This window comes from Odocoileus virginianus, chromosome 1 (assembly GCF_023699985.2).
Source record: "Odocoileus virginianus isolate 20LAN1187 ecotype Illinois chromosome 1, Ovbor_1.2, whole genome shotgun sequence".
In the NCBI taxonomy this organism is placed as follows: Eukaryota; Metazoa; Chordata; class Mammalia; order Artiodactyla; family Cervidae; genus Odocoileus; species Odocoileus virginianus.
Genome location: NC_069674.1, coordinates 94,375,407 through 94,391,945, shown reverse-complemented (window position 1 = coordinate 94,391,945; position 16,539 = coordinate 94,375,407). Strand labels below are relative to the sequence as shown.

Sequence of the window (16,539 nt, the reverse complement as noted above, 5' to 3'; positions counted from 1 at the left end):
CCTTCTTAAGACATGTTTCAACTTTGTGCAAAGTAAGGTGTAGTTACTAATATACATGTGGGTACTAAAAATCCAAATGTACCAAAAGCTGTCAACTATTAAAGCAACTATATGTAACTCATCCCTGGGTCAGGAAGATCCCATGCAGTAGGAAATGGCAACCTGCTCCAGTATTCTTGCCTGGAAAATTCTGTGGACAGAGGAGCCTGGAAGGCTACAGTCCACGGGGACACAGAGAGTCAGACACAACTGAACAACTGAGCACAAAGAACACATGTAATTTAAGAAAAATATTTTTATGTCAGGACAACATTCTTAAGTATAACATAAACTTTGGAAATTGTCAAGTAAAGTATAAATTTGTGTTTCATGAAAATGTTTATATAAAAGACAATCACAGTGAAAAGTTATGCCATGTTCATAGATTGGAATAATTAAGATTGTTAAAATATCCACATCTAAATGCAGAGAAATTACTTTGCCAACAAATGTCTGTCTAGCCAAAGCTACAGTTTTTCCAGTAGTCATATGTGGATGTGAGAGTTGGACTATAAAGAAAGCTGAGCACTGAAAAACTAACTGATGCTTTTGAACTGTGGTGTTGGAGAAGACTCTTGAGAGTCCCTTGAACAGCAAGGAGATCCAACCAGTTCATCCTAAAGGAAATCAGTCCTGAATATTCATTGTAAGGACTGATGCTGAAGCTGAAACTCCAATACTTAGGCCACCTGATGTGAAGACCTGATTCATTTGAAAAGACCCTGATGCTGGGAAAGATTAAAGGTGAGAGGAGAATGGGACGACAGGGGATGAGACTCAAACTCAGTAGACATGAGTTTGAGTAAACTCTGGGAGTTGGTGATGGACAGGGAGGCCTGGCATGCTTCAGTCCATGGGGCTGCCAAGAGTCAGACACAACTGAGCAACTAAATTGAACTGAAAGCCATTTGCAGAATCAATACAATCCTTATCAAGATTCCAATGACATTTTTTACAAAAATGTGACAAAACAATCTTGAAATTTATATGTAATCTCAAGGGAACTAGAATAGCTAAATCAATCTTGAGGAAGAAAGCAAAGCTAGAGGAATCACACTTCCTGATTTCAAGCTGTAGTGTAAACGTATGGGAATAAAATAATATGGCATTTTTTTTTTTCGTATTAGAGGAAAGGCTTTTAGCTTTTCATTGTTGAGAGTAATGTTAGCTGTGAGTTTGTCCTGTATACGACCACCATTATGTTGAAGTAAGTTCCCTTTATTCTCACTTTATGGAGAATTTTTTTATCATAAATGGTAGTTGAATTATGTTGAAAACTTTTTTTGCATCTATTGAGATGTTAAACTTGGTAATGTGGTCTATCTCATTGATTTATTTGTAGATGTTGAATGTTACTTGCATCTTTGGGATAAATCCAGCTGATTATAGTGTATAATCCTGTTATATGTTATTGAATTCTGTTTGGTAATATTTTGTTGAGGATTTTTACATCTACATCCATCAGTGATATTGGCCTATAACTTCCTTTTTTTGGTGGTATCTTTGTCTGGTTTTGGTATCAATCTCACCATTCTTTTTATCAACATGGTATTGGAAGCCTAATCATAGCAATCAGAGAAGAAAAAGAAGTAAAGGCAATCCAAGTTGGAAAGGAAGAAGCAAAACTTTTACTGTTTGCAGATGCTCTTATACCATACACACAAAATCCTATAGGCACCACCAAAAACTTATGAGAGCTCATTGATGAACTCAGCAAAGTTGTAGGAGACAATGTTAATATACAGAAATCTGTTGTACTTCTATGCACTAAAATGAACTATCAGAATGAGAAATTAATATGAAAAGATATATCATGCTCTTGAATAAGTAGACAATATAGTTAAAATGGCTACATTACCCCAAACCATCTACAGATTTAATGTAATCCTTATCAAATTACCCATTTTTGCATAGAACTAGAACAAATAATCCTAATATCTATATCGATATTAGGTATTAGGTACCTAGATTAGGTCGATTATATCGACCCAGAATTGCCAATGCAATCCTGAGGAAAAAGAACAAGGCTGGAGTCATAACAGACACTACTACAAACTAAAGTAATCAAAACAGTGTGGTACTGGCAAAAAAACAGACGTATACATCAACAGACATGATAGACAGCCTAGAAATGAACCCACACATCTATGGTCAGTTAATCTTCACTTGAGGCAAGAATATACAAATCAGAAATGACAGTCTTTTCAGCAAGTGGTATTGGGAAAACTGAACAGCCCCATGTAAATCAATGAAGTTAGAATACTCCTTCACAACAAACACAAAAATAAACTCAAAATGACTTAAAGACTCAAATATAAGATATGACACCATAAAACTTCTAGATAAGAACATAAGCAAAACACTTTTTAACATAAATCATAGCAATATTTAATCTACCAAGGCAAAAGACGTAAAAGCAAAAATAAACAAATGGGGAACTAATCGCACTTAAAACCTGTTGTGCAGCAAAGGAAATCATAAGAGAGAAAAAAAAATGAAAAGACAATACTCCAGAATGGGAGAAAATATTTACAAAGAGAGCAACAGGAAAGGGATTAATCTCCAACATGTATAAGCAGCTCAACATCAAAAAAATCAGCTCAATAAAAAAAAGGGCAGAAGATCTAAATAGACATTTCTTCAGATAAGACTTACAGATGGCTAAAAAGCACCTGGAAAGATGCTCAAACTCACTAGTCATTAGAGAAATGCAAATCAAAACTACAATGCGGTATCATCTCACACCTGGTCAAAATGGTCATCAGCAAAAAATCTACAAACAATAACTTCTGGAGAAGCTGAGGAGAAAAGGGAACCTTCTAGACTACTGGTGGGAATGTAAATTGGCGCAGTCGCTATAAAAAACAATACAGAAATTCCTTTAAAAATTAAAAGTAGAGCTGTCACATGATCCAGCAGTCCCACTCCTGGGGACATACCTGGAGAAAGCCTTAATTTGAAAAGAGACATGCACCACAGTGTTCATTGAAGCACTATTTACAACAGCCAGGAAATGGAAGCACCTAAATATCTGCGAACAGAGGAATCAATGAAGGTGTGGTGTGTGGGTGTGTGTGTGTGTATAATGTAATATTACTCAGCCATAAAAAGTAGAAATAATGCCATTTGTAGCTATATGAATGAACCTAAAGATTCTCATACCAAGTGAAGTAAGGGAGATAAAGAATTACCACATGATACTGCTTATACGTGGAACCTAAAAATATTGGTGCCAATGAGCTTATCTATAAAAAAGATATGAAGTCACAAGTGTAGAACACAAATATACAGATACCAAAGAGTAAGAGGCAAGGGGTAAGGTTAATTTGGGAGACTGAGATCTACATATACACACTACGATATATAAAATATAGATAACTAATAAGGACCTACTAAGGACCTAACTAACTAATAAGTTCCCTGTATAGTACAGGGAACTCTACTCAATGCTCTGTAAAGGCCTATATGGGAAAGGAATCTAAAAAACAGCAGATATGTATATGTATAACTGATTCACTTTGCTGTATCCCTGAAACTAACACAATACTGTAAATCAACTATACTCAAATTTTTATTAAAAATCAGAGACATTACTTTGCTGACAAACGTCCGTATAGTCAAAGCTACGGTTTTTCCAGTAGTCATGTATGGATGTGAGGATTGGACTATAAAGAAAACTGAATACCAAAGAAAGAGACACGTGCACCCCAATGTTCATCGCAGCACTGTTTATAATAGCCAGGACATGGAAGCAACCTAGATGCCCATCAGCAGACAAATGGATGAGGAAGCTGTGGTACATATACAGCATGGAATATTACTCAGCCATTAAAAAGAATTCATTTGAATCAGTTCTAATGAGATGGATGAAACTGGAGCCCATTATACAGAGCGAAGTAAGCCAGAAAGATAAAGACCATTACAGTATACTAACACATATATATGGAATTTAGAAAGGTGGTAACGATAACCTTATATGCAAAACAGAAAAAGAGACTCAGATGTATAGAACAGACTTGTGGACTCTGTGGGAGAAGGCGAGGGTGGGATGTTTCAAGAGAACAGCATTGAAACATGTATATTATATAGGGTGAAACAGATCACCAACCCAGGTTGGGTGCATGAGAAAAGTGCTCGGGCCTGGTGCACTGGGAAGACCCAGAGGGATCGGGTGGAGAAGGAGGTGGGAGGGGGGACCGGGATGGGGAATACATGTAAATCCATGACTAATTCATTTCAATGTATGACAAAAACTACTGTAATGATGTAAAGCAATTAGCCTCCAACTAATAAAAATAAAATAAAATAAAAAGAATCAGAAAAAAAAAAAGAAATGGGTACTTTTGAACTGTGGTGTTGGAGTAGACTCTTGAGAGTCCCCTGGACTTCAAGGAGATCAAGCCAGTCAATCCTAAAGGTAATCAGTCCTGAATACTCATTGGAAGGACTTATGTTGAAGCTAAAGCTTCAATACTTTGGCCACCTGATGTGAAGAAGTGACTTATTAGAAAGGACCGTGATGCTGGGAAAGATTGAAGACAGGAGGAAAAGGGGACAACAGAGGATGAGATGGCTGGATGTTATCACTGATTCAATGGACATCAGTTTGAAAAAGCTTCAGGAGTTGGTGATGGACAGGGAAGCCTGGTGTGCTGTAGTCCATGGGGTCACAAAGAATTGGACACAACTGAGAGACTGAACTGAACTGAAAAAAAACAAAAAGAAATGAAAAGGCTTTCAAAGATCCTTTTTTTTTTTTTTTTTTCCTTTACTGTGACTAGTCCAAATATGAACCAGTTCAATTGCCCTTTTCTAATTGTCTTGGGAATTTATCTCTGTAACTGATCAGCAAACTAACTGCAGGCAATTATCAAATATGTTTGCTTCTTTTTTTCTTACCTTTCTTTACACTGATGAACAGTAAGAAGCCAGAAGTAACAGGCAGAATCTCTAGGAATTGTGTATGAGGAAAAAATGGAACAGTAAACATAAACATGCAAGTGTCCTGGTGGTTTTGGAGTTAAAAGTTTCATATGAAATGCAACAGAAGAAGGGATTATTGAAAAGAGAGAGCATGGGAAGAGAAGTTTCAATAAGGAAAAAAAATAGAGATGAGCTAGAATTTTTAACCAATGTCACTCTTATACCCCAGTAGAAGAACTCCCATTATTTTTGATGGTCCTTATTCTTTGGAATGCCTGCTTCAAAACTTTCTACCTCCTGCTCTAGTGTCTGAAAAGCTGGGCTGATGGCATCCCAAGCACACCATGCCTAGACTGGGTAGAATGTCTCAGGTCTAGACTGGGACTCTCAAGGACCTTCCTCTATTTTTTCCATCTCATGAGGTTTCTTTGACCCATCCAACCTTGGATCATTTAGATGACCCAAGAAACTCTAGAATTACAACTAAGTGGTCATCCAAGGGTCCTCTGGCTAGGTCGCCATGCCCTGGTTCCAGGAAGTCAGTCTAGCAAATGAAATGCTTTCTCTGTGTAGTTAAGTATTTCTCTAGTGAGATCACATGAGGCTATGACATTGGTGCTGACATTCTGACTTGGAGTGACTATAACTCATCAAAAGAGTTCATGACTGAACTACTACCATAGAATCTTAGATTAAACCTCATGTGAGTCCATGCACTGAGTTTGCCCATGCAGTTCAAGAACAATATACCTTGGGCCTATAGTATCCACCAGTTTTAGAGGTGGTAATAGGCACACTTCACCCTGTGTCCCCCTCCATCCCAACACTAGCACCCATCTGTCATCAGGCTTTACATAATGTGCTCTTCAGTATTCCAAGAGTTGTCTCTATTTCTTTTGATGATTTTCCAGACCACTGTTTCATAAATTCAGTGGAGCTTTGGATTATCAATACCTTCTCTTCCAATTTGTGTGGGGACTTTGCATTCTCCTGGGTTATTCTAAAGGCATGCCAGATAAGGGAAGGACATTCCTTGTGTGACTGGGAGCACTCTTCTCACTCTATTCAGGCACCCTTTACCTTTATACCCAGTTGGCGGTGGTATATGAAAACACATCACATTTTAAGGATGAAGTGATCACAGGCTCAAGATTCTATGATTGAAAGAGATTATTCTACTTGATATTTGGTCATCTTCAAAATGGCATGGTAACATCCATGGGCAGTATGATGGATGATGCAGTGTTATAAGTAATGATACAACCAGCACTAAACACATTGTATTAGGGAACTATGGTAGCAAGATCTATATTGTTCCAATGTAGACAATTGTTCCAACTGTCCAATTGTTTCAAACAGGCTCTGAAAAGTATGACATGGTGAGTGATAGCAGTGTTGCTGCCTTTTCCTCATGGTGGCAGATATGAAATTAGCCAGCAGTGACTCACTGAAAAGCAAAGAACATGGAGAGATGGCTCCTGTGTCTGAGCAGAGAGGAGCTACACTTGGACACTACAAAGAATATCCATCCACACTGATTGAATGATAAATACCTAACACCTCTTCTCTACCATGACCCTAAATCTTCACCAGTGTATCACTAAGCCTCACATAGGCCCATGATTTGGGGCACAGGGCATTGCTTCTTTTAACAATAGTATATATTTTCCATTAAAATTATTTGATAAGGCTTTGCTCTCCTTTGTTTTCATAATCATGGTTTTTAATGTCTCTACAATAAACTAAACAGCAGCTGCATCAAGTTTAATGATGCAGTTGTTGCACACTGAGATGGTATTCTTTTTTTTTTTTATTCTAAGCACTCATGTTAAACAATGCTGTGATGTACATCTGAGATATAAACTTTTTTCCATATTTTACATTTTTCTTTAGGATATAAACTCTGTTTATATAACATGACAAGTGTTTAACATAACAAGTGTTTTTAATTGGTGTATTTTGAGGGAGTGTTTCTCAAATTTCCTGACTCTTGCACAAAGTATTACGCAGAGTGTATTATACACAGTATGTGTGTGTGTGTGTGTGTGTGTATGTGTGTGTATATATATATCAGTAAGTTAATTTTGAACCCCATTTCCACATCCATGGCAGATCAAGTTTTTCTGTAAAGTTGACATGAATTGCTAAAAGCTGACTTTTTAAAGAGGCCCTTGGCCTTGGTCCCTTGACCTTGCTTCCATGCATGCTGTATCACTTATGTACCATACCAAGGAAGATGTGAAACTAAACCCCTTTCCCAGGGCCTTAAAAATCCACTCTTATGCTTTGGCATATTCAAATAGTCATGCTCTTAGGATCTCACCTTCCTAATTATTCATGTGGAATTACTAAGGAAAAAAAAAAAAAACAAAAAAACAGAAGGAAGGGAGGGATGGAGGGAGGGAGAAAATTGTTGTTATGAAGCCAGCATAATAGTTTTCTTATTTCCTGACTGAAGACAAATTGATTATTTGGATTCTGTAAACTGTGGAACTTTTGTGTTGCTCTTTTTTATTTTAAAATAGGCTACATATTACTGAAGTATTTGTCTGTGTATGTGTGCATATGTGTATGTGGTATGTTTTCTCTGTAAGACTCCCACAGTGAGATCAAAATCCATGTGCCCAACCATTTAAGTGATTTCTTTAATAATACAGGAAGAATAATTCCTGAATTAGGATATTCTTAGTGCATTGTTCCACTGTGTACATTATAAATGTAAAGCAGGCACCAGTCCTGTCTCTCCACAGGGAGGATTTATGACATGGTACTATTATAAACCCAAGGATTTTTATAGTGTTTCATTTTATGGTCTGTTCTGCCTAAAATGACCTAAGGTATAATTTTCTTCCCACAGATAGATGCCATCTACAAAGTGCCACTGCTATTGAAGGGCTGGGCTGAATCAGTGAGGAAATAATTCTCACCTTTATGTCTTTTGCTTCTAAGCCCAGGTGGTAATGAAAGGGTGGTACATCAGTAAAAGGTTATTCATTAAGTGCCCTTAAGTGTGTTTCTAAGTACAGGGAACCAGAAAGACTCATTCTAAGAACACTTCTGACCACAACTTTTGGTCCTTTGAAGCAATTACCAGAGGTGGTCTCCGTGAATGCTTCCAGAACATGTGAATTGTATAAGGTGAAAAAAAGTGAATTTTGGGCTCTGAAACCATTAAGCACATCCTCACACATGAGGCCGAGGGCCTGCTTATCTCCTCCAAATACACTGCATCTGTATTTCACCTTGGCAATACATATTAAAAAAAAAAGCTCCAGGGAAAATACACATGAATTTGGAAGAATTGACTTATATTTGCTTACAAACAAAATAAACCACTCATGATACAGTGTATTTCAATTCAATCAGTGTACTTGAGTTTCAGTTCAACAGTATAATGCTAACTCAAGTCTTTAGTTGGGCCAGTCATTATCAGAGGAATCAGAGCAATACATTTCATGTACAAAACCACAGGCAAACATGATATTAATTGAAAATTAGCCCATCCTACCAGTAAACTGAAGCCACCTCAACTCTTCCCACTTCCCTGGTGTTCAATTATACCTTCACATGTTTGACTTTATATGAAAGGAATATACTTCCTATCTCACAAGATAATGCAAATATTAATTGAGATACATTTCTGAAAGGTAGAGGGCACTCAGCAAGTGTTAATTCTCCTACCTGTATTCCTTAATAAAAAAAAAAAGAAAAGAAAATCATTGCTATGCACTGCGCTTTTACAGCAGAGATGGTGATATATTTTTTTGGCATGCAACATGTCCTACTTTTCTTTCTTCTCATTATCCCTTTCTGTCTTGGAAATAAGAAACCTGATTAAAATACCTGGGCATATTTCAAACTAAAGTATCCAGTCTTGTGTGTTTTTAAGTATTGTCCTTGAATTGTATATGGAAATGTCATGTGACACTATTGGAAATTATCTTTGAAAGAAAAGGACAGAAATCTTCATTTTCTTACCCCATCCTCTTGCTTGAAACTTTGATAAAATGACTGGTGCTCTAGCCACTATTTTGGATCATGAGGATGAGTTGCAGATCAGTGAACCACAAAAGATGATGACAACTTTGTGGAGATGCCATTCAGTTCAGTTCAGTTCAGTTCAGTCGCTCAGTCATGTCCTACTCTTTGTGGCCCCATGAACGGCAGCATGCCAGGCCTCCCTGTCCATCACCAACTCCCGGAGTTTACTCAAACTCATGTCCATCGAGTTGGTGATGCCATCCAGCCATCTCATCCTCTGTCGTCCTGCTCTCAATCTTTCCCAGCATCAGGGTCTTTTCCAGTGAGCCAGCTCTTCACATCAGGTGGCCAAAGTACTGGAGTTTCAGCTTCAACATCAGTCCTTCCAATGAATTCCCAGAATTGATCTCCTTTAGGATGGGCAGGTTGGATCTCCTTGCAGTCCAAGGGACTCTCAAGAGTCTTCTCCAACACCACAGTTCAAAAGCACCAATTCTTCGGTGCTCAGCTTTCTTTATAGTCCAACTCTCACATCCATACATGACTACTGGAAAAACCATAGCCTTGACTAGACAGACCATTGTTGGCAAAGTAATGTCTCTGCTTTTTAATATGCTGTCTAGGTTGGTCATAACTTTCCTTCCAAGGAATAAGCGTCTTTTAATTTCATGGCTGCAATACAAGCCCTGTATTGCTAATTATAAACCTATTTTATATAATAAAAAAATTAAATTCATCTTACCTATTAGATGATAAAGAAATATCTGTCTTTCCTAAGTCACTCTTATTTTATTATTTTTGTTATTTCAGTATATGCAAATTTAATCCTAATGATAACCCTACATATTTCCAGATTATCCTTCCTGGGCATGACTAGTACATAATGGAACCTGGGAAACACCCAATAATAAATTTTAGAGGAAAAAGAATCCTTAACTGTTAGTGAATTTTGATACTGTTTTAAAAATCAAAATAATTAAATGTTAAATGTAAAAATAAGTTTTTAATGAAAATGGCCTTTTCATCCTTTTGAAAATGTAGTACACGTATTTTTACAAAATATAGTACATGGGTTTTTTAAAACTAGACATGTCATAAAAGAAAAAACAATCAACCATAAGCCCATCATATTTTATATGTATTTATTTATTTTCTCTGTCTGCCCATCTTTAGAGAAAAATATGTATTTCTAGCCGGAATTAGAGCAAAGTTTTTCCAAGCCCAGATGTAGGGACAAGAAACTGTATTACATTTACTTTAGTCATTTTGATTTTTGGTTTGGGGGGCTTCTTTTTTCAAATTAGATACTCAGTAGTATTTAGAGAACAGAAAGAGAATGTTAAACAGATACATTCTTCATGTTAAGTTTGACTCATATTTCTGAGAATTAGTTCTCCTTGTTTGCTATGAGAGCCTGAAGTTGGCTAGAAGGGTTACCCTTTCTTGAACTGGCCTTTTAATGACCTATTTTTTGCAAGGCTATTGCTTATTTAAAATGCTGTCCATAACAAGTGCAAGTCAAAAGCCCTTATTTGGAAGCCCAGTACCAGTTGAAGAGATTGAAATATCCACCCACTAATCACACTGAATTCAAGCTTCACCTCAACTTCAAGTATTATACCGGTTCCTTTCCCTGTTCACCGGAAAAGCTTTCACTTCACTAATAGAAAATCGTAATGTCCATATTATATGTAGTAGAAATGTTTTAAAATTTCTGACACACTGTTTAATACTTTCCCAACTTATCAGTGATGATAAATCTTTCCCTACAATTATACCATTTTGATGTCAGTCACATAACACCTTTGAAACATTGTAGAAAAAGTCTTCCTTCATACTTCATCTTGTCGACTCCTATTCATATTTTGAGTCTAATTTAAATGTAAAATTCTCAGGGAAGCCTTTCCCAATCTAATAAATTGAATTTTCCTCCATTACACACTTCCATTGTACCTCATGGTTTCCCTTGGTATAACTCATCATAAGTTTAATGAAATCACTGCTTATTAATTTATCTAGTGCGTATCTTCCCAGTAGAATGTGCTTTGCATTAGTCATGGACCAAGTAAAGTCTGTTTACTATAATATCCTGAGTATAGTAATTTACTGAGCAGAGTATCTGGCATTTTAGAAAGTCTACCATAAATACTAAATGGCTAATTAAAATAATATGTGTCTATAAGCTTAAAATAGTAAGTAGATTTAAAAGTGGACTCAAGCTATCTTTCATGAAGCAACAAAATTCAACCAAGTAAATTTTAAATATTTAATTGGCTTACTTGAGTGATTCATTCAATGATTTCCCTGCTTCTTAATAACAAAATCTATTTATCTAATTAAATTCAATCAGTTCTTATTCTGATAGCATACACAATTATTTTCTCCAGGTCCCTTTTTCACAAACCTTTTATCACTTTCTGGAACTATATTATTTTTTCCCTTATTTTCTCATACACAAGCAACTAGCAGTAGGGCAAAATTATTCTCCCTTTTTTCCTCAACAAAAATATGTCTTTATACATTTTCTTGCCAGCAACACAAATCCTACTTGCTTTATATACTGCAATACTTTCTTTATAATTTTTACATATTACAAATTTTATCCTCTGAAAATCTTAACAAAACCAAGAAACAAGTAATTGAACTGTGTTATATGAGCATTTTCTGATTGACAAACAGAATAATAAATTTCATAACCTCTAAAATCATACATTTTTCTCAGCACAGTTTCTCTTTCATGTGGTACAAGATACAGGTTTAATAAACTTAGTGTCTTCTTCCTCTATTCTTCCCCCCTTGACTTGAGGTTTTAGTAATTAACCTGAGGCCCAAGCAAAGTTGCCAATGTCTGTATTTCAAGGACATGGTAAGAGTTAACTTCAAGCTCTCTCCTAGGTATATTTTTGTTCTCTGAATCAGAATTCTGAAAACAGTATTTTATTGACCTAGCTTTCTCTAACTATGTATGAAAAAAGAGCCAGTTTCGGAGTTTCAAAAGAGTTTCATCTTAACCAATTTTCTCTGGTGTTTGAAGAATACTGTTTCCATACACTGTTTTAAAAATCATCTTTCTTTTCCATTATTCATAATCTCATAGGTAAAGTTTTTCTAATGAATTAAACCTGAAGTTCCCATTTTACAAAAGGCAACAAAGATACCAATCACACAAATGAAATATACACTCACACACCAGAAGACAAAACTGTCACAAGTCCTACAAGAGGATTCCAGACATGGAATCCCAAACACTTACTCAACACACATGATCTTTGATGGCAGACACACTCCAGAACCAGTTGACAAAATGAAATGACATCAGTGCTCATAAATGGTCCTCGATATCAGACACACTGGAAAAGTGCCCAAATAGCACTTTATGCTCACAATGAAGCCTCAACATTAGACACACATGTCAGAAACAGTTGGCAAATGCCCAAATAGCATTTTGTATTCAAAAGAGAAGTTTGCCTGGGCACATACTGGTAGACTTTCTCTATCTTGAAGCTGTCAGCTTGCCCAGGTATGTGTTTCCATTCCAAAAAGGAAGGGCATAAATTGACAGCCAGTGATAAGCAGGGAAGAAATAGGGAGGAACCCCAAAACAAATAGTTTTGGCAGCTACTGGAATGTAGCAAAATGTGCCAGTTTGCCACACAGAGGGCTCCATGCAGTCATCTTGGTGTGTAGTCATGACTGGCAGTTCTACTTAGGAAAATTCATGAAACAGATATCATGAGAGTGCAGCCTCACACTGGGTGTCAAAGAAAAATGATCCAATTGCTGCCACTCAAAAGTCAATAAAGAGGCAGGGTGAGTAGCAAGGAAAGTTTACTTTATTTCAGAAGCCAGCAACTGAGGGGCAGGGTATGTAGAGAAGAGTGAGCTCCTGTCAAAATTTACTAACCCCATTGACAATCATTGGTCAAGAGATTTTATAGATAGAGAGAGAGGGCTACATTCAAAAACAGTATATTCAGCTCTGCCACTCATCTTGAAATTAGTCATGCTGTGATCTGATCAGCATCATCTTGATTACTTCTACCTACAGTTAGTCTCTAGTTCCAGGATCATAGTTTTTCCATTTCTTTGTGGCCAGTTCTCAGAATTTTGCCAGCCTATGTCATAGCTACAGGTTGGTTGTCATGTAATTAATGTATTCGACCAGGTAGAAAACTAACCAAACTGATCACATGGATCACAATACTGTCTAACTCAATAAGACTATGAGCCATACCAAGTAGGGAAACCCAAGATGGATGGGTTATGGTGGAGAGTTCTGACAAAACATGGCCCACTAGAGAAGAAAATGGCAAACCACTTAACTATCCTTGCCTTGAGAACCCCATGAACAGTATGAAAAGGCAAAAAGATATGACACTGAAAGATGAAGTCCCCAGGTCAGCAGGTGCCCAATATGCTACTGGAGAAGAATAGAGACATAGCTCCAAAAGCAATAAAGAGGCTGAGCTAAAGCAGAAAATGTGACCAGTTGTAGATGGGTCTGGTGGTGAAAGTAAAGTGTGATGCTGCAAAGAAAAACATTGCATAGGAACCTGAAATGCTAGGTCCACGAATCAAGGAAAATTGAAAGTTGTCAAATGGGAGATGGCAAGAGTGATCATCAACATTTTAGAAATCAGTAAGTTAAAATGGACTAGAATGGGTGAATTTAATTCAGAGGACCATTATATCTACTACTTTGGCAAGAATCCCTTAGAAGAAATGGAGTAGCCCTCACAGTCAAAAGAAGAGTCTGAAATGCAGTACTTGGGTGCAATCTCAAAAACAACAGAATGATCTCTGTTCATTACCAAGGAAAACCATTCAAAATCACAGTAATCCAAGTGTATGCCCCAACCACTAAAGCCGAAGAAGAAGCTGAAGTTGAATGGTTCTTTGAAGACCTACAAGACATTCTAGAACTAACACCAAAGAAAGATGTCCTTTTCATTATAGGAGACTGGAATGCAAAAGTAGGAAGTTAAGAGATACCTGGAGTAACAGGTAAGTTTGGCCTTCAAGTACAAAATGAATCAGGGCAAAGGCTAGCAGAGTTTTACCAAGAGAACACACTGGTCACAGCAAACACCTTATTCCAACAACACAAGAGATGGCTCAACACATGGACATCACCAGATGACCAATACTGAAATCAGATTGATTATATTCTTTTCAGCCAAAGATGGAGGAGAAGCTCTATACTGTCAGCAAAAACAATACTTGGAGCTGACTGTGGCTCAGATAATTAACTCCTTATTGCAAAATTCAGACTTAAAGAAAAAAGGGAAAACCAGTAGGTCATTCAGGTATGACCAAAATCAAATCCCTTATGATTATACAGTGGAAGCAACAAATAAATTCAAGGGAATAGATCTGATAGACAGAGTGCTTAAAGAACTATGGATGGAGGTTCATGACATTGTACAGGAAGTGCTGATCAAAGCCATCCCCAAGAAAATGAAATGCAAAAAGCAAAATGATTGTCTGAGGAGGCCTTACAAATCACTGAGAAAAAAAGAGAAGCAAAAGGCAAGGGAGAAAAGGAAAGATATATCCATGTGAATGCAGAGTTCCAAAGAATAGCAAGGAGAGATAAGAAAGCCTTCCTCAGTGATCAGTGCAAAGAAATAGAGGAAAACAATAGAATGGGAAAGACTAGAGATCTCTTCAAGAAAATTAGAGCTACCAAGGGAACATTTCATGCAAAGATGAGCTCAATAAAGGATAGAAATGGTATGGATCTAACAGAAGCAGAAGATATTAAGAAGAGGAGTCAAGAATACACAGAACAACTATACAAAAAAGATCTTCATGACCCAGATAACCATGATGGTGTGATTGCTTGCCAAGAGCCAGATATCCTGGAATCCAAAGTCAAGTGGGCCGTAGGAAGCATCACTATAAACAAAGCTAGTGGAGGTAATAAAACTCCATCCAAGCTATTTCAAATCCTAAAAGATAATGCTGTTAAAGTTCTGCACTCAGTATGCCAGCAAATATGGAAAACTCAGCAGTGGCCACAGGACTGGAAAAGGTCTGTTTTCATTAAAATCCTAAAGAAGGGCAATGCCGAAGAATGTTCAAACTACTGCATAATTTGAACTTATTTCACATGCTAGCAAAATAATGCTCAAAATTCTCCAAGCCAGGTTTCAATTATAAGTGAACCAAGAACTAGCAAGAGAATTCCTCCAGCTTCATTTACTATGCTAAAGCCTTTTTTTCTGTGTGGGTCACAGCAAACTGTGGAAAATTCTTAAAGAGATGGTAATACCAGAGTACCATACCTGCCTCCTGAGAAACCTGTATGCAGGTCAAGAAGCAACAGTTAGAACCAGACATGGAACAATGAACTGTTTCCAAATTGGGAAAGGAATACATCAAGGCTGTATATTGTAACCCTGCTTATTAACTGACATGCAGAGTACATCATGTGAATTGCTGCCTGGAGGAGAGGCAAGCTGGAATCAAGATTAATGGGAGAACTATAAATAACCTCAGATAGGCAGAAGACACCATGCTCATTTGAAGAGGAAGTAAAGAGTCTCTTGATGAAGGTGAAAGAGGAGAGTGAAAAAGCTGGCTTACAACTCAACATTCAAAAATGAAGATCATGGCATCTGGTCCCATCACTTCATGGCAAATAGACGGGGGAACAATGGAAACAGTGTTGGACTTGATTTTCTTGGGATCCAAAATCACTGCAGATTGTGACTGAAACCATGAAATTAAAAGACTCTTGCCCCTTGGAAGAAAAGCTATGACAAAACTAGATAGCATATTAAAAAATCAGAGACATGACTTTGCTAACAAAGATCCATGTAGTCAAAGATATGGTTTTTCTAGTAGTCATGTATGGATATACAGTTTGGGCCATAAAGAAGTCTGAGTAGCAAAGAATTGATCCCTTTGAACTGTGGTGTTAGAGAAGACTCTTGAGGATCCCTTGGACAGCAAGGAGATCAAACCAGCCAGTTCTAAAGGAAATCAACTCTGAATATTCATTGGAAGGACTGATGCTGAAGCTGATGTTCCAGTACTTTGGCCACCCAATGCAAAGAGTCAACCCATCAGAAAGAACCCTAAGCCTGGGAAAGACTGAAGGCAGGAGGAGAGAAGACGACAGAGGATGAGATGGTTAGATGACATCACTGGATCAATTGACATGAGTTTGAGCAAGCTCCAGGAAATGGTGAAGGACAGGGAAGCCTGGCGTGCTGCAATCCATGGGGTCACAATGAATCAGACGTGGCTGAGCGACTGAACAACAGCCTGGTGGGGGTCTCAGTATCTGTAAGACAGCTCACGGTTTATGTCTCTGAACGTTATGTATAGCCCCTGAGAAGGAACTAAAGGTCATTGACTTTGCTTAAACTATTATTTTTCAGTCTCATTTGACAGTTTTCCTTTGTTTCTGCATTTTCTCACTTCTCTGATTAAAGTTATTCTTTGACTAAAGCTTTTCCACAGATAAAAGTCAGAGGAGTACTTGGGAGAAGGACCATAGACCTTCTAAGGCAGGTGAGGATCCTGCCTCACCTCACTGTGATATAGAATTTCAGTTCCTATGGTAACTTTATTTTAGCAACAGCAATA

The 16,539-nt window shown here is 37.3% G+C and overlaps 1 pseudogene; it reads left to right on the top strand.

Annotated features, from left to right (window-relative positions):
* The window catches only part of LOC110122582 (PEST proteolytic signal-containing nuclear protein pseudogene), a 29,427-nt pseudogene that overhangs the window by 8,355 nt on the left and 4,533 nt on the right, over window positions 1-16,539 (top strand).